Genomic DNA, 19,548 nt, shown 5'->3' with positions numbered 1-19,548 from the left:
AACTGTTTTAAGTTTTATAAAATTTCATAGAAACATGTGTTCTAATACTCAAACATGGTTATTATGTAATCATTTTCAGAGCAAAACGGATGGAAAACTCCCAAATATCCTGTACTTTTAGCCTGACTCCAGTAGTAAAACCTAAAAATGGATAGAAAATAAAATGATTCAATTATTGTTTTATTATTATTATTATTATTATTATTGAGAGGAGTCTCACTCTGTCACCCAGGCTGGAGTGCAATGGTGTGACCTTGAATCACTGCAACCTCCACCTCCTGGATTCAAGCAATTCTCCCACCTCAGCCTCCCAAGTAGCTGGAATTATCAGCCTGTGCCACCACACCTGGCTATATTGCATTTTTTGGCAGAGAAAGGGTTTCACCATGTTGGTCAGGCTGGTCTTAAACTCCTGACCTCAGTGATCTGCCTGCCTCAGTCTTCCAAAATGCTGTGGTTACAGGCATGAGCCATGGCACCTGTCCCAATTATTTTTATGAATATATATGCACAACCTAAATTAAAAAATAAAACAACAGTCAAATATAACAGAATATATATGGAGAAACTGAGCTCAGGAGAAGTAATTCATGAATTGTAGAAGTTTTTTGATTATTATAAATACAATTAAATAAGGGTCAAATAATAAAAGTCAAATAAAAATGACCTGATTTTGGGGGGAGGACTCAAGATGGTGCTGTGAGAACAACCCAGGATTGAAGCTCTGGTTGAATCCGCAGAGAGGTGAGTCAGAGCTGCATTTCCAGACTGATCTCTGTTGCCCACAGAATGGGGAAATTCCCAAGTATAAAGGAGACGTGGGACGCCAGGCAGAGGTACTACCTGGCGAAGCTGGCAGCTGGGGTGGCAGTGGCTGGCCCTACCCAGCGCTCTTCACAGGGCGCGCTTGTCCGGGTGTCCTGTTGAACTGGCAACCTGAGACTTGAGAGGACTGGACTTGAGACTGAACAGGACTTGGACAGTGGGCCAGCCCAGGGGATTGCAGGGACAGAGCGTTTGGGGTAGCCCAGTGGGACAGACAAGACCACGATTCCAAACGCTCCCCATGCAGATGGTCCCTGAGATGCTCTGTGGGGGAGGGGCGTCCACCATTACCGAGGCAACATGCCCCTACTGAGATACATGCCCACTGCTGATGCAGCCAGCCGTTGCCTAGGCAACCCGCACCTATTGAGATACACGCCCACTGCTGATGCAGCCTGCCATTGATGAGACAACCCGCTACAACAGAGAGACTCCGCTGCGGGCGTAGCCAATGGCAGAGACCGCAGCAGAAAAGCCAAGCCTGCACCAACAGGACGAACCACACAACAGCAGGGCGGAGCCTCGGCAGGCAAACAGTGACTAGACTGCCTCCTAGCAGGGCAGGACACCTCAACGGACATCCAAAAATAAAGCCTGAACCCCCCAAGACAGAGCATTTGAGAAAAAAATGATTTTTTAATAAGCTCTGTTGCAGCAGAATGAAACATAGCAGCCTAACAGTCCTGAATGAACAACAGAGCTCACAGCTCAGCAATTGAGCTCCTATAAAGTAGAGACTGTCTCCTCAAGCAGCTCTCTGACCCCTCTCTATCCAAAAGACTGACATTTGGCAGGCATCATCCTGGGACAAAGATAGCAGATAAAGAAACTGGTAGCATCCCTTACTGTTCCACAGCTGCTATAGGTGCACCCCAGACAAGCAGGGCCTGGAGTGGACCTCAGCATTCATACAGTGAAGGGGCTAGACTGGTAGAAGGAAAACCAAGTAACAGAAATAATTCATCATCAACAACCTGGGTGTCCACTCAGAGACCCAACTGAAAAGTCAGCAACTACACAGACGACAAGTGGATAAATCCACAAAGATGGGAAGAAACCAGCGCAAAAAGGAGGAAAACACCTGAAAACAGAACACCTCGCCTCCTAGAAAGGACCAAAACTCCTCAACATCAAGGGAACAAAGCTGGACGGAGAATGACTGTGATGAAATGACGGAATTAGACTTCAGAAGGTGGATGATGAGAAACTTTTGTGAGCTAAAAGAACATGTATTAAATCAATGCAAAGAAACTAAGGAACTTGAAAAAGATATGAAAAGAGGTATGAGAAAATGATAACAAGAATGGATAACTTAGAGAGGAATATGAATGAATTAAAGGAGCTGGAAAACACAATACGAGAACTTTGCAAAGCATGCACAAGTTTCAATAGCCGAATTGACCAAGCAGAAGAAAGAATATCTGAAGTCGAAGACCAACTCAATGAAATAAAACGAGAAACCAAGATTAGAAAAAAAGCGCAAAAAAAAATGAACAAAGTCTCTAAGAAATGTGGGACTATGTGAAAAGACCTAACCTATGTTTGATAGGTGTACCAGAAGGGGACGAAGAGAATGAATCCAAGCTGAAAAATACTCTTCAGGACATCATCCAGGAAAAATTCCCCACCTAGCAAGACAGGCCAACACTCAAATGCAGGAAATATAAAGAACACCACAAAGATATTCCACAAGAAGAGCAACCCCAAGGCACATAATCATCAGATTCAACAAGGTTGAAACAAAGGAGATAATACTAAGGGCAACCAGAGACAAAGTTCAAGTCACCCACAAAGGGAAGCCCATCAGACTCACAGCAGATCTCTCGGCAGAAACACTACAAGCCAGAAGAGAGTGGGGGCCAATATTCAACATCCTTAAAGAAAAGAAATTTCAACCCAGAATTTTACATCGAGCCAAACTGAGCTTCATAAGTGAAGGAAAAATAGAATCCTTTGCGAACAAGCAAGTACTCAGAGATTTTGTCACCACCAGGCCTGCTTTACAAGAGCTCCTGAAAGAGGCACTACACATAGAAAGGAACAACCAGTACCAGCCATTCCAAAATCACACTAAATGCTAAAGAGCATCAACATAATGAAGAATCTACAACAACTAACAGGCAAAACAGCCACTTACCATTAAAATGGCAGTATCAAATTCACACATAACAATATTAACCCTAAATGTAAATGGACTACATGCACCAATCAAAAGACAGAGACTGGCAAATTGGATAAAAATTGAAAACCCATCAGTGTGCTGTATCCAGGAAACCCATCTCACATGCAAGGATACACAAAGGCTCAAAATAAAGAGATGGAGGAAGATTTACCAAACAAATGGAGAGCAAAAAAAAAAAAAAAAAAAAAAAAAAGCAGGAGTTGCAATCCTCATCTCTAATAAAATAGACTTTAAAGTAACAAAGATCAAAAGAGACAAAGAAGGTCATTATATAATGGTGAAAGGATCAATACAACAAGAAGAGCTACCGATCCTAAACATATATGTACCCAATGCAGGAGCACCCAGATACATACGGCATGTTCTTAATGACTTACAAAAAGACTTAGACTCCCACACAATAATAGTGGGAAAGTTTAACACTCCGCTGTCAATATTAGAGAAACCAAATAGACAGAAAATCAACACGGATATCCAGGGCTTGAACTCAGACCTGGAGCAAGCAAACCTGATAGACATTTACAGAACTCTCCAACCCAAATCCACAGAATACACATTCTTCTTAGCACCACATCACACCTACTCTAAAATTGACCACATAATTGGAAGTAAAGCACTGCTCAGCAAATGCAAAACAACTGAAATCATAACAAACAGCCTCTCATACCATAGTGCAATCAAGGTAGAACTGAGAATTCAGAAACCAACCCAGAACCGCACAGCTTCATGGAAACTGAACAACTGGCTCTCGAATGTTGACTGGGTAAACAATGAAATGAAGTCAGAAATAAAGAAGTTCTTCGAAACCAATGAGAATGAAGACACAACATGGCAGAATCTCTGGGACACATTTAAATCAGTCTCTAGAGGAAAGTATATAGCAATAAGTGCCCATATGAGGAGAATGGAGAGATCCAAAATGGACACCCTATCGTCAAAATTGAAAGAGTAAGAGGAGCAAGATCAAAAAAACTCAAAACCCAGCAGAACACAAGAAATAACTAAGATCAGAGCTGAATTGAAGGAGATTGAGACATGAAAAAATCCTCCAAAAAATCAATAAATCCAAGAGCTGGTTTTTTGAAAAGATCAACAAAATAGACAAACCACGAGCAAGTTTGATTAAAAAGAAAACAGAGAACAACCAAATAGATGCAATAAAAAATGATCAAGGGGAAATCACCACAGATTCAACAGAAATTCAAACCATCATCAGAGAATATTACAAACAACTGTATACACATAAACTACTAAACCTGGAAGAAATGGACAAATTCCTGGACTCCTGTGTCCTCCCAAGCTTAAACCAGGAGGAAGCTGAAACTATGAATAGACTAATAACAAGGTCAGAAGTCGAGGCAGCAATTAAGAGCCTACCACACAAAAAAAACCCAGGTCCAGACGGATTCACAGCCGAATTCTACCAGACACACAAAGAGGAGCTGGTACCATTCCTTCTAAAACTATTTCAAACAATCGAAAATGAGGAAATCCTTCCCAAATCATTTTATGAGACCAACAGCATCCTGATATCAAAACACGGCAGAGACCCAACAGGAAAAGAAAACTTCAGGCCAAAATTCATGATGAACATAGATGCAAAAATCTTCAATAAAATATTGGCAAGTCGATTGCAACAGCAAATCAAAAATCTTATTCATCATGCTCAAGTAGGATACATCCCGGGGATGCAAGGCTGGTTCAACATATACAAGTCTATAAACGTAATTCACCACATAAACAGAAACAAAAATAAAAACCACATGATTATCTCAATTGACGCAGAGAAGGCATTTGACAAAATTCAACAGCCCTTTATGCTAAAAACCCTCGGTAAACTCGGTATCAATGGAACGTATCTCAAAGTAATAAAAGCTATTTATGACAAACCAACAGCCAATATCATATTGAATGGGAAAAAACTGGAAGCATTCCCTTTGAAATCTGGCACTAGACAAGGATGCCCTCTCTCACCACTCCTATTCAATATAGTACTGGAAGTTCTAGCCAGAGCAATCAGGCAAGAAAAAGAAATAAAGGGTATTCAAATAGAAAAGGAGAAAGCCAAATTGTCTCTATTTGCAGACGACATGATAGTATATTTAGAAGACCCCATCGTCTCAGCCCAAAAACTCCTGAAACTGATAAGCAACTTCAGTAAAGTCTCAGGATATAAAATCGATGTGCAAAAATCACAAGCATTCGTCTACACCAATAACAGACTTAAAGAAAGCCAAATCAAGAACGAACTGCCATTCACAATTGCTACAAAAGAATAAAATACCTTGGAATACAACTCACAAGGAACGTAAGGGACCTCTTCAAGGAGAACTACAAACCACTGCTCAACGAAATCAGAGAGGACACAAACAGATGGAGAAACATTCCATGTTCATGGTTAGGAAGAATTAATATCCTGAAAATGGCTATACTGTTCAAAGTAATTTACAGAATCATCGCTATCCCCATCAAGCTACCATTGACTTTCTTCACAGAACTGGAAAAACGCACCATGAACTTCATATGGAACCAAAAGAGAGCCCGCATAGCCAAGTCAATTCTAAGCAAAAAGAACACAGCGGGGGGCATCACACTACCGGATTTCAAACTATACTACAAGGCTACAGTAATCAAAACAGCATGGTACTGGTACCAAACAGAGATATAGACCAATGGAACAAAACAGAGGCACCGGAGGCAACACAACATATCTACAACTATACAATCTTTGGTAAACCTGACAAAAACAACAATGGGGAAAGGATTCCCTGTTTAACAAATGGTGTTGGGAAAACTGGCTAGCCATGTGCCGAAAGCAGAAACTGGACCCCTTCCTGACACCTTATACTAAAATTAACTCTAGATGGATTAAAGACTTAAACACAAGACCTGGCACGACAAAAACCCTAGAAGAAAATCTAGGCAAAACTATCCAGGACGTAGGAGTAGGCAAGGACTTCATGAACAAAGCACCAAAAGCATTGGCAACAAAAGCCAAAATAGACAAATGTGACCTAATGAAACTCCACAGCTTCTGCACGGCAAAAGAAACAGTCACTAGAGTGAATCGGCAACCAACAGAATGGGAAAAAATGTTTGCAGTTTACCCATCTGACAAAGGGCTGATATCCAGAATTTACAAATAACTCAAACAGATTTTCAGGAAAAAAACTAACAAGCCCATTCAAAGGTGGGCAAAGAATATGAACAGACACTTTACAAAAGAAGACATATATGAGGCCAACAATCATATGAAAAAATGCTCATCGTCACTGGACATCAGAGAGATGCAAATCAAAACCACATTGAGATACCATCTCACACCAATTAGAATGGTGATCATTAAAAAATCTGGAGACAACAGATGCTTGAGAGGATGTGGAGAAAAAGGAACACTTTTACACTGTTGGTGGGAGTGTAAATTAGTTCAACCATTGTGGAAGACAGTGTGGCGATTCCTCAATGACTTAGAAATAGAAATTCCATTTGACACAGCAATCACATTACTGGGTATATATCCAAAAGACTATAAATCGTTCTACTATAAGGACACACGTACACAAATTTTCATTGCAGCACTGTTTACAGTAGCAAAGACCTGGAATCAACCCAAATGCCCACTGATAATAGACTGGATTGGAAAAATGTGGCACATACACACCATGGAATATTATGCAGCAATCAGAAATGATGAGTTTGTGTCGTTTGTAGGGACATGGATGAATCTGGAGAACATCATTCTCAGAAAACTGACACAAGAACAGAAAATGAAACATTGCATATTCTCACTCATAGGCGGGTGATGAAAAATGAGAACACATGGACACAGGGAGGGGAGTATTAAACACTGTGGTCTATTGGGGGAAAAGGGGAGGGCCAGTGGTAGGGGGAGGTGGGGAGGGATAGCCTGGGGAGAAATGCCAAATGTGGGTGAAGGGGAGAAAGGAAGCAAAACACACTGCCATGTGTGTACCTATGCAACTGTCTTGCATGTTCTGCACATGTACCCCCAAACCTAAAATGCAATAAGAAATAAAAATAAAATAAAAATAGAAGATCAAAAAAATAAAAAACAAAAAAATGACCTGATTTTATTATGAAGTCAAATAATAAAAACTACATGATTTTCTCAGTATGTGTCAAAAAGTTACTCAAAAGTTGTTATTGATTTAAAATGGAAAACAGGGTAAACCACAAGTAAGATATTATTCTAACCATAATAATGTCTATCTTAGAAAACTTTCAATGTAATTTCCAAGTTTAAACTTCTGTGTTTAAATTCTGAAGACCAACACCATTCATCTCAGAAACAAAAGAGTGTCTGAAATAACAATTATTACTATTGTTTTGCTCTAAAGTTTCCACCCACTGAAATAGCCAGAAATAAAAAATAAGTATCTCTCATAGCACAGATCCAGAAGCTCAAGGAGCATTTTGTTACTACAAGAAATGTCATGTCGGCTGGGTGTGGTGGCTCACGCCTGCAATCCCAGCACTTTGGGAGGCCAAGGTCAGGAGTTCGCAAGCAGCTTGGCTAATATGGTATATCCCCATCTCTACTAAAATTACAAACATTAGCCAGGCATGGTGACAGGCACTTGTAGGCCCAGCTACATAGGAGGCTGAGGAAGCAGAATTGCTTCACCTGGGAAGGCAGACGTTGCAGTGAACAGAGATTGCACCACTGCACTCCAGCCTGGGCAACAGAGCAAGACTTCATTCCCCCAAAAAAATGAGAGAAAAGAAATGCCTACATGGCTTCCCCTTCAATATCCCTAGATTGCCAAATGAATTACCTGCTTCTTATGAGCTCACAACCACCCCATTCTTTGCTTGGACTGGAAGGTGATTCAGCTGATGCCCTGGGTCCACCTATGCTAGAGTCGGGTATCACCTGACCTAAACCCACTCTAGACAAGCTGGGTCTCCCTCTACCAGGAGAAGCAAGAGACTAGAGAACAAGATGTCACAGTTCAAAAGCCACCACTAATCAACTGTCTGTCTCAGCAACTGCCCAGCTCTAAAACGGATCCACCAAAGAGTATTAGAAAAGTGTCTAGTTTATGTCCTCAGCAACACTGTAAAGATGTCACATCAACTGTAATAGAAAAGGGATGAGAAAGAATTCCACAGAGAATTACTGAGCACAGGCTCAAGACCCCCTACTGGGCATTTCCGCCAAAGAGACAGTCCTCATGGAAATGGAGTAGAAAGCTATTATGTACAAGATGGATGGATGCTCCCCTCCCAGAGACCAGCAGGGGCACGGTGTAGAGGGAACGGGCCAGGGAGGGCCTGTGGGCACCAACCTGGGAGCGGTGTCTGGACCTCCACTAGACCCCCCTGCAGTCAGAGGCCTCTGAGGGTTCCAGAAGAGGCAACTCCTAGGTTTGCTGTCCCATGGCTGGCCTGAGACTTGCTCAACCTGCCAGCTCTTTCTACAAAGACAGACGGATGGCAAACACAACCTGGCACCCTCACAGGGAAAGGGGATTAATGTCAGGACCCACGGCCATCCTGGCCTGTTCAGTAACTGTTTAAGTACCTAGTGAATAGATTAGGCCACAATGTGCTGCTGTGGCCCCTGGGATCCTATCCCTGGAGGGCACCTTCCTGGTGCTGTGAAGTGAAGAGGGAGACTGGACAGCCCACTTGGGGTTCAGTGAGCTGGGACTTCGTTCTCAGCTCAGTTCCTTCTGCTACTCCTGGAGGACCTGGGCTTGTTTGGAGCAGGCATTGAGGATGGCAGACAGCAGACATGCTGAGTTGTCAGGTGGGTGGCAAGGGGTGAGCATGAGGCATGCAGAGGGCTGGAGCCATAAGAAGGCCCTGAGGTCAGCCCAGAGCCAGTCCAGCCTCTGTACCTGGAGCTGCAGGGTAGGCATAGGCAGTGGGCTGGTCAGAGTGGAGTGAGAAGTCAGTCAGGGAGGGGCTTTCATTGCCCATTTTCCTGCAGTACAAATCAAGTCCCCAAGGCCACAAGCCAGTGGGGGCAGAAACACTGGGCTGAGGCATTGCCTTCTCTCCTCTTTGGCTCACATAGGACCATGACTTTCCTGGGCTTGCCTGAATGTGAGAGAAGATCCCTCTTCTTGTGAGGGTGGGCACAGAAGTCACCAGTCACATGGATGAAGGGGGTCCAGGCATCCCTAGAGTCTTTGCAGGGAAGCACCGAATACTTGCTGGCTGGACCAGGAGGCCAGGCTGGGACATTCCTGAAACTGAGGTCATCAGTCCCTGTTATGCCTCAAATCTGTCCCCACCCTGCCACCTTGGGCCAGCTCAGGCTCTGCCACCAGCTCCCCACATTGTTCTTCAGAGTCCTAGGGTAGGATACCCCTACCTGGTGTCTCTGGCCCCTGCTCTCCATTCTGAGGCCTCAAGCACCCAACCTCCAAACCTGTGTCTTCCTGGGGGAGTAAGTGTTGGGATTTCTGACACAGAACTCACAGCTTAGCTACATGTGTGTCCCAGACTTGCTTCATCAATGCCGCAGTGAACCCGCTGCTTCTGAGGTTCGGTCTCCTGCATTTTGTGGGTCTGGTAGATAGGCTGCCTCCCCTTCACCCTCAGGTGTCTACACACACAGTTGTCTCTGCCAGCAATTTGCTCCTGCCCTTTTCCACCTGAAAAAGACCTGCTCCCACCCCAGAGGTTAGCTCTGCCACTCCTTCATGGTGAAGTCTCCCTGACATCACCTGCCTCACAGATCCCACACTTCGAGCCCCAGCACAGTCCCAGCTGAAGCCACAGGCTCTGCAATAGAGGCCTGTGCTCAACCTCGCTGTGCACAAAGCAGGATCTGCCCTTGGTCCCACCCTCTCCCCTAAGGCCACTTCCTCCCAACCCAGGGCCCCCAGGAGGAGCCAGTCCCCTAGCCGTGGAGCCAGGGTGGGCGCCACCTGGGTATCAGGGGTGGGAAGCTGGCCCACAGGGCCGCCCCTGGCAGAGGCCCACCAGAGCACACAGGTGGGAGCCAAGCCCGCAGCACTACGTGGGCAGCGAGCTCCTCCAAGACCCAGGTACCGGGTCAGGTGCCAGCGGCCCCCAGGCTTAAGTGCGGGGCCGGAACAGCGAAAGAACGGTCCTGGGCACCAGGCGGTTTCTGATCTCCAGCGGTCCCGGTGGCAGCCCTCGGGATGCGGGTTCCAGCTCTGGAGAGTTTATGGCCCCTGTACCCGGAGATCTCCGCAGCCTCCAGGGAGGGACCAAAGGGACCGGGGCGGGAAGAGGCAGAGGCACCAGGCAGCCCCGGAGCTCTGGGCCGGCTGGTAGGCAAAGTCGCCAGCAGGAGCCTGGACCACCACTTCCCCCCCTGTACCACCTTCCCAGTTGCCCTCCCCGGGGAGCATTGCCCTCCTCAGCTGGGGCGGGAGCTGGGCGTGGGGGTGGCAGGCCAGGGCGGCAGCGTGAGGGCACCACGGCCTCTGCCCCAGGGAGTGCTCCAAAAGCCGGGCGGGCCGCTGTCGCAGGCTGGGGGACAGCAGCCCCGCAGGTCCAACACGTCAGTCCCCGCAGAGGCCTCCGGAGGGTAGGAGCTGGTGCGCGGACCACTGCATATGTACCGCCAGGCTCCCGGACCCCGCGGCCACATCCCTGGTGCAGCCAGCTCCGGAATCGCAGGAGGGCAGTGTCCGGTCCCCAGTTAGAGGGAAACCTGATGCTGCTTCTCGGCATGCGGGAGTGGCCTTGGCCCAGCAGCCTCAGTGCCTGACTACTGAAAAAGCAGGGGTTGGAGCTGCCACAGGGGAGGTGTGGGGGCCTAGGGTGCTCTGTCTGGACCTTTTGGGTGTCCTCCTCTTACCTCAGGTCCCTCACCTGCCCCAGAGGACTGATGGGCTGCTGTGGCTGGGTTGTTTGGAGGATTAGGCCAGATAGTTCCAGTAAAGCCCCGTTAGTCTTGCTGGCCTCTGGATTTCTTTTTTAATTTTCTGGCTTTCTTAAAAAAGCTTTGCAGAATGTGCCCAGATGCCAAGCTGGAAGGCTGGACCCTCTCCCATGGCACTGGGGTTCCTTCCAGGAGCCCCCTCTTCTTAGGCTCTTTTTAAGCACGCACCTGGCAACATGTGCTCTACCCAACAGCGCTTCACAGATTTTCCTGTGGGTCTAAAACCAGAGGCTTTGTTTCCTAACCCCAGCCCTCACATCACCCCAAACCCAAGTCTTTTGGTGGAGCTGGCTTCAGACTCGAGTCTCAGTTTAATGCTTGTTCTCTTAGGTTTGCCCAGGGCTCTTATGATGGGGTGTCCTTCCACTCCATCCCACCCTGTGTCTCCCCCAGAGTGCTGGGGCCTCAACTGCAGGGACTGGGAACTGGGAGCTGTCCTCCACAGGCTGGCCTGGCCATGGACTGGTGGGTCTCAGTCCCAGGGCGAGATACCCTGGACAGGGCCTCTCAGCCTGGCTTTTGTACACTCCAGCCATATAACCTGGTGCGGTGGCCTTGCTGGGTCCCCAGGTCTGTGGGTGGGATTTCTCTCGTGTCATAGTGGAGGAAACTGAGGCATAGGGTCAGTGAATGACAAAGTCAGGGAGATGCTCTGACTGTGAAATGCCCCTGAGGCCCCGCAAGTCCCTCCAGGACACAGCATTCCTCAGGCTGCTGCATCAGTGGGCTGTTGGCTTGGGCACCCCAAGCTCAGCACCATTTGGGGATGATGTTGGAAAATGTGGGGTGGGTGATATTCCTTCCTTACATTGGCACAGCAGTAGATCACTTCTCTGATTGTGTGAACATCACTGTATGTGTGGGTGCGGGTGGGGTCCCCATTTTGTTGATTAAGAAAGAGCCCTTCCTGGGGCCTCAGGGGAAATGAGGGGCTCCATGTGTGCCTGGCAGCTGGTTGGGGTGTAAAGAGGCTTGGCCAACATCTGTCCTGTGGTCACCTTTTCAGGGCCAGCTAGATCCTGAATTCTTAGTGCCAGTCATGCCCTGTGGCACACTGCCCTTCACTTGGCATCCCCCTGCTTGACTCCCCCAGTTCAGCCCCTGCATGGCTTTCTCAGGCCTCTGTGTGCCCTGGATGAGATCCCAGGAGACAGGAACTCCACTGCCAGCCTCTGCCTGTAATCTGGGATCCCTGTGCAGGGTAGGTGAGCAAGTCAGAGGTCAGCTTTTGGCTGAGTGTGGGACCCTTTTCTGCTCCCCACCCCACACTGCTGGAAACACTGCAGGCTGGACTGGGGTCTGCACTGGGTCCCCCAGCCTCCTGTTGGACCAGATTGAAGAGAATGCTTTTGCACATGGGTTGACCTGTTGTCAATGCGAAGTCCAAACCAGAACTAACCAGCAGTTTCCCTGGAGCCAGGGCCCAGGCCTGAGGCTGTCATGACCAGCCTGTTCTTTGCCTTCTTGGGGGCAATCAGTGACCAGTGCTCGGTGGTCCCTAAAAGATATGATGGCCAGGACTGGAGAGCTGGGGTTTAAGTCAGGAGACCCCCTGACCATGAGGGTCCACAGGGGCTGTCCCTGAGCTGTGGGTCCCTATGAGATGCAGGCACACATGTATGCTTTAAGAGATGAGGATGGGTTCTTCTGGCTGGCAGGATCTTGGTGGGCACCAGGCATGGAGGGCCAGGTTAGGTGGGATGGGCAGAACTGGACCTGGCTGGGGAATGTGATTGATGTGGCCAGAGTATACAGCTGAGCCCTCACATCTAGGCTGCACATTGGCAGAATGACAAGTCCAGGTCAACCATCCCAGCTGGGTTTGGGGAAGCAGTCCTACCAAGTAGAACCCCCACCTTTTTCCTGGCCCCAAACCCAGATTGCCTACCTGCACCAGGCATGTCTATTTTTGTCAGGAAAGCCCAGGTGTGATGATCAAGTGTGTGTCTCTGAGTCTCAGGCCTTGGTGGTCCCTTGGGAGATGGGCAGGCACTGGGCAGGAGCAGGGTCCTGGGATCCACCCTCATGCATCTTCCCCTGGATGTGTGTCCCCACCCCAGCTTCTCAGCCCTCAGGGTGACGTGACTAGTGCTCCTCTCCTGCTCTGTGGCTCTAGCTCAGACCCCCTTGCCTAATGACTGACAGACACTTCCCTGAGCTTCTGGGGACTTTATGTCGGTCTTAATTTGTGAGTTGGGGGTCCCAACCTCCCTGTAGGAAGAAGCCCAGTGCCAACCACCCTAGTAAGCCCACCTGGGCCTCCTCACTCCACTAGCCAGTGAGACCCAACTGGCCAGAACTGGTGTCCTATTTTTATTTTCCTTTTTTTCAGTGTGTTATCTGTAATGACTGCTATGTGACACTTCCACATAAGCTGCAGGGTAGAGACTACTCCCTTCCCCAGAGAACCCCCACACCTCCTGGGCTGGTTGTGTCTGTGCTCACCTTGGTGTAAATGGTGCCTGCAGTGTGCACTGTTGAGTGGATCTGTCCACACACTGCCTGAGCTGGCATCTCCATCCTTGTTTCTCAGGCCCATTCTGTTCCCCTACTCTCTACCTGAGCTGCTCTTAAAGCCAAGATGAGGGAATCTCCACTGTGAAGGTGCTGTGCTTACCCACCCTGACATCCACTCCTCTGAGCTCCATCTCAGCCGGAGTTTAGCCAAGTGCAGCCTGGCACCACCTGCTTTTGTGTTGCGGGTGAGCTAAGAGTAGATTTTACATTTCCAAATGTTCAAACAAATCAAAACAATTATACTTCATGCCACTGTGGAATCTGAATGTTGCCTGTTCATGAATAAAGCTGTACAGGAGTCCAACCATGCCTGTTTGTTTACAGGTGGTCTGGGGAAGGCTGCTGTCTGGCTACAATAGCATAGTTAGGTCCTTGCACGGAAAATGGTTGACAAAGCTGATAATATTAACCCCTGGCCCTTTAGAGGAACAGTTTCCAGCTCAGGGTTTGAGGGTTGACTGGCAGGACCCAAGGTTCTGGGTCAATCCTTCCTCACTCACGGCTGCCGTGGCCTCCACTGGTGTGCCTGTATAGAGGGAGTGCCACAGTGGTGTGGCAGAGAGGGTGCCACAGTGCTTCCTAACAACCTTGTGTGTCAGTTTTCCATGTGTTTGCTTCAGTCACTCATCACACCCGTCGAGGTCCCAGGCCAGAGGCAAGCCTACCTGCAGAAACAGTTGTTCCTCAGCAGTGGGAACTCAGTGGAGCTGAGCTGCCACCCACCTGGAAGGGGTCCCATGGACTTCACTGTCTGGGTCAAGGGTGGTGTGGGACTGGTGTCCTGGACCACATCCTGCTGGGCTCCAGCTACTACTGGTGCTGACTTCATCCCATGAGGAAATCAGAGCCAACAGCTGCAGCAGCTCACCCAGTGCATGCTGTGCCCATTCCATGTGCATGTGACAGAGAGTGCCTACTGGGTCCCCACAAGGCTGCCAGGAGAAGGCCTTGGTGGATAAGTTTGCTGAGTGGCTGCCTGGCCCAGGAGGGACCAAGGGGTCTCAGGAGGTGTGGCTGCAGCATTCTCTCCATGAGGGTCTCTCTGATAACTGGAGAGGAGGGCACCCCCAAGAGGTGCTGCCTGAATAAGGGGCTCCAATCCCATCAATGAGAGGCAACTGGGGCCCTCCAGGGAATTGTCAAAGTCTGAGCCCCCGGAGAGAAGAACACTGCCCTCAGCTGAGTAGCAGCAGGCACCTGGACATGGCCATCATGGGGCTGAAATGCATATGCACTGTCTCCCGCATTGCAGGGACCCCATTCTGGGGAGGTGAGGGAGATGGGAGGCCCAGCTGAAGACACAGGCGAGACCTGACTCCAGGCAAGTAGGGATGGTCTAGGGTGGGACCTGACCACTGACAGTCAAGGTTCCCTTAGAGGGGAGGAGGGGCTGGGACACTGACCTAGCTCTGGATGCCTGGCCCATGGGGTTCATTGTGTGGCTGAGCTGACTCTGGGTATCAGGCTGTGGGTGACAAAGGAGCACCTATGTTGTAGATGGGAAGACTGAGGCACATGACTCCAGGGTTTCCAAGGCAGCAGTAGAGAGGAAGAGCAGCCTGGTTGTGGCAAGAGGCTGGGAGTCCCCGAGGGAGCCCGGCAAATGCTGGGTGGAAGAGTAGGGGCAGTGCAGAGCCACTGCTGGCTTAAGGGCCCAATCTCGTCAGATCTCTGAAGCAAAGCAGGGTCTGGCCTGGTTAGTACTTGGATGGGAGACCAGCTAGGAATACTAAGTGATGCAACCTGTTGGCTTCCAGCTCCCTCCCTCTTTCCCCCCTTGTGTTGAAGGGCTTCCCACTTGCCCTTTTACTCTGCTCCCCCTTTTTCACCCGCTTGGGACCCCACTGCAGTCTGGGACCTCCTCCTGGGGTCCACCGCTTCAGCACCTCCAGGAAGCAGCATCCCACCTCTTCTGCCTGGCTGCAGTCCCACCAGGAGCCCCGCTCCAGCTGGGGCAAGGCGCAGGCGCGTGTTCCCTTCAGTTCCGAGGGTCTTCTCTCTCCTGAAAGGCCCAGGCAATTTAATTCACTAATGCGGTGCCTCCGCATTTCTCCAAGCCCAGAGAAGTGACAGACAGAGGTAGCGGGTCCTTCAGACACCAGCCGAGACCTCTGCTCCAGAATGCATGGGCTGCTTTCTCTGGGGGCTGGGCATTGCCTTCTCAGTCGATGGGAAAATTGTCTCTGTGCACCCGGTTTCGTGTTGCCACCGACTTTGTGTAAACTCCAGTCCCAAGGACCTGAGAGAGACTCAGGCCTCAGCCAGTGCACAGGCTCTGCGCCACCGCCACTGCCCCCCCAGACGGAAGGGCACACTGTACAAATCTCGGGCCCACTGCACCAAGAGGACAGAGAGGAGCCAACCAAGGAAGAGCTCTAGGAAACGCACTCCCAAGGCAACCGACCAATCAAAGAAAATACATTTCTCAGGGCTCCATTGGTCCTCCCACATAGGCGACCTTTTCCCCTGTCTTGGCCTGGCCCAAGCACCCTTACCCTACCCCGGCCTTCTCAAAGGGGCCCTGTCTACCAGAGCAGAGCCTCCCTCTGCAATGCTCTGTGGCTCTCACTTTCTAGCTCCCTCACCCTCCCTCTTTCACTTCTTGCTCCACCTGGAGCTTTCTGTTTCCTTCTCTCTTCCACCTCCTCTGTCTCTCTATCGCTGTCTCTCTCTCCCTCCATTTCTATCTCTCCATCTCTCTCTCTTGCCCTCCTTCAAGCTGTGTCTGTGTTTTTATCTGTGTGTGTACGTGTACACCCATGTGTGGCTGGGTGTGGGAATGGGTTTGCTCATTGTGGTGGTGGTGATGGGGTGTGTCTGGGTATCCGTGAGCCCCTCTCTCCTGGGACCAGGCTGCCATCTGTAGGGCCAGCTCCAGGCAAAGCAGACCCAACCCTCCACCCCCCTGCCTACTGCCCGGGTCCTCGTTGGGACAAGTGACAGTTGTAGGGGCACTGTGAGAAAAAGGGCCCACGGTGCTGGGCTGGCTGTTCACCCCTGGGCAGCCCTGGCAGCTCTGGGTGGGTAGGGCAAGAGGGGGTTTTGCAGGAGTGGTGGCATTAGATCCAAAACAATCCCTCCATGGCAAGGCAGAGGACTGGATAAGAACCGTGGGCGCTGGGCCCTGGTGCCCCAGAGCACACCCTGTCCTTAGCGGTCTGATGTTGTGGGTGCTCCAGAGCACAAACGCCAGGGGGAAGACCTGAAGACTCCACGGAAGGGACGCCCAGAGAGGACCGAGCCTGGGCCTGGGACAGAGGTCTCTGGCGCCCCCACGCAGCAGCAGGTCTGGTGCTGGCCTGGCCATATCAATGTAGGAGGATGGGCGAAGCCAACCTAAGGCGCAGGACAGCATCAGGAAGTGCTCTGGCCTAGAGGAGAACAGCCCAGCCCCTCAGGGCACGAGCGGCTCAGGGGTCACCAATCCAAACCCCATGGCCCAGGGGTGACGGTAATGCCTGGAGTCCAGCGGCCGTTGCTGGGTCGGGTTATTTTAGCCCGGAGTCACTGCCGGTTTCTAGGGCCACATCACACTGAACACTCCCCAATGCATCAGATCTCATCTGACCTCTGAAGCTAAGGAGGGTTGAACCTGGTTGGGACTTATATAGGAGAACGCGTGGGAATACTGGGTGCTGTAGGCTTTTGGCTTTCCTCTCCCTCCCTCATTCCCCCCTTTTCCCATGCTTTCCAACCTACCCCTGACTCTGCTCTGCCTTTTCCATTGCGGGGGGCCTCCACCACAGACCGAAACCTCCTGGTGGGGGTCCGGGGCTACAGCTCCGCCAGACAGCAGCATCCCACCTCTTCCACCTCTTCCCTCCTCGATGCCCCACCAGGAGCCCTGCTTTAGTGGGGTGGGGCGGGCCGAGATCCAACCCGAAAGCACAAGCACAAGTGTCCTGTCTTCCTTGGTGTCTTCCCGCTCTCAGAACGCCCAGCAATTCAATTCACTCATCTGTGCCACAGCAACCATCCAAGCTGGGTGAAGGGGCAGGCAGGGGCAGCGGGTCCAACAGATGCCAGCCAAGACCTGCATTCCAGAAGGCATGGGCTGATTTCCCCAGAGAAAGATCATTGCCTTAGCCATCCACCGTGAAAACCCTTCCAGTGCATTTGGATTCCCATTGCCACCAACTTCATGTACACACCAGTCCCGAGAACACAAGAAAGACCCAGATCTTGGCCCCATGGGCATGCTCGGTGGCACGGCTCTCACCAGATGGACAGGTGCACTCTACAAATCTCAGGGTTCACTGCACCAAGAGAACAGAGAGGAGCCAACAAAGGAAGGACCCTATGAAAGGCACCACCAAAAGAACCCACCAATTCAAGAAAAAACACGTTTCAGGGTTCCGTTGGTCCTCCTCCAATGGGTGGTCCTGCCACCCTGTACTGGCCCAGCCCAAGCACCCTCCACCCTACCCCAGCCTGCTCAAAAGGTCCCTGTGTGCCAGAGCAGAGGGCTCCCTCTGCAAAGCTCTATCACTCTCCCACTCTCGTTTCTCACCCTCTCTCTTTCTCTTCTCCCCCCGACCTCACTCTCTTTCTGACCCTTTCTCCCTCTCCATTTCTCTCTTTCTAGCACTCTCTCTCCCTCCGTTTCTATCTCTCCATCTCTTTTTCCCTTGCTCTCTTTCAAGCTGCCCATGTGCTTCTCTGTGTGTGTGAGGGGGTGGGTTTCCTTGTGGTTTTGGTGGGGTGTCTGGGTATCCATCAGACCCTCTCTCCAGGGATCAGGCTGCCAGCTCTAGTGTTAGCACCACACAAATCCAGGCCCAGCTACCCAGGTGCCCAGGGGCTGAGTTCTAGAGACAGGTGACAGTGGTGGGTCATTGTGAGTAAAAGGGCCTTTGGGGCTGGGCAGGCTGTTCCCCTCTGGGCAGCCCTGGTGAATCTGGGTGAATGGGGAAAAAGCAGGCCTTGCAGGAGGGGTGGGGGGGATCCTCCAAGGACCCTGAGCCCTAAGCCCTGACGCTTCAGAGCACATCCCATCCTGAACACCCCAAGTGGTGGAAGCTCAGGAGTGGGAAGAAGGCCTGCAAGGTCAATGGAAAAACAGCCGCCTGGAGAGGCCAGAGCCTGGTCAGGAGATGGAGGCCTTTGGCTTCTTGGTGTGGCAACAGGACTGCACAGCAGTGGTCCCCCGCTAGGTCTGCCTGACAGTGACTGCAGGAGGCTCCTAGAGGTAGTGGGAAGGTACAGTGGGATTGCTGGTAGTGCTCAGGTGTAGAAGGGGAAAGCAGCCCGGCCCCAAGGAGAGCTGGAAAGTCCCTGATCTGAGCTTGGAGGCCCTAGGGTGGCGGTGATGTTGCAGTCCAGTAGGCATGGCCACGCAGGGCTCTTGAGGCTGCCGGGGCTGCTGCCAGCATCTCTGGCCAGGCAACCCTAAAGGCACTGGATCATCTCTGATTTTGGAAGCTAAGCAGGGCTCAGCCTGATTAGTATGTGGCAGTGGAAGACCACCTGGGAAAACCAGGTGCTGTCAGATTTTGGCTTCCTGCTGCCTCCCTCCTTTCCCCTTTCGACATCTTGTTTCCCAACCATCCCCTGACTCTGCTACCCCTTTTCCACCCTCCTGCTCCCCTGCCTGAGTCCGGGACCTCCTAATGGGGGTCCACCACTAACTGGCCACCAGGCAGCAGCATCCAACCTCTTCTGCCTTGCCACAGCCCCACTAGAAGTTCAGCAGCAGCCCGGACATGGTGGGGCAGGCCGGGACCCAACACAGAAAGCACAGGCGTGGGTTCCCAGCCATTCCTGGTGTCTACCTGCTCCTGGGATGCCAAGGCAATTCAGTTGACTCATCCGGCACTGCTGCAACCATTCAAGCTGGGTAAAGGGGCAGGCAGGGGCAGCAGTTTCTACAGATGCCAGCTAAGACCTCTGCTCCAGAACACATGGGCTCCTTTCCCCAGGGAAAGATCACTGCCTTCACCAGCCACCATGAAAACCTCCCTGTGCATCCAAATTTCCATTGCCACCTGCTTCATGTAGGCTTCAGTCTCGAGGACATGAGAGACACCAAGGCCTTGGGGCTGGTGGTCATGCTGTGCACCACAGCTCTTGCCAGAAGGACCACTCTACAAATCTCAGGGCCCACTGCACCAAGAGGGCAAGAAGGAGCCAACAAACA

Source organism: Callithrix jacchus, chromosome 3, assembly GCF_049354715.1.
Source record: "Callithrix jacchus isolate 240 chromosome 3, calJac240_pri, whole genome shotgun sequence".
NCBI classification, from domain to species: Eukaryota; Metazoa; Chordata; class Mammalia; order Primates; family Cebidae; genus Callithrix; species Callithrix jacchus.
This window is presented reverse-complemented; position numbering follows the sequence as displayed.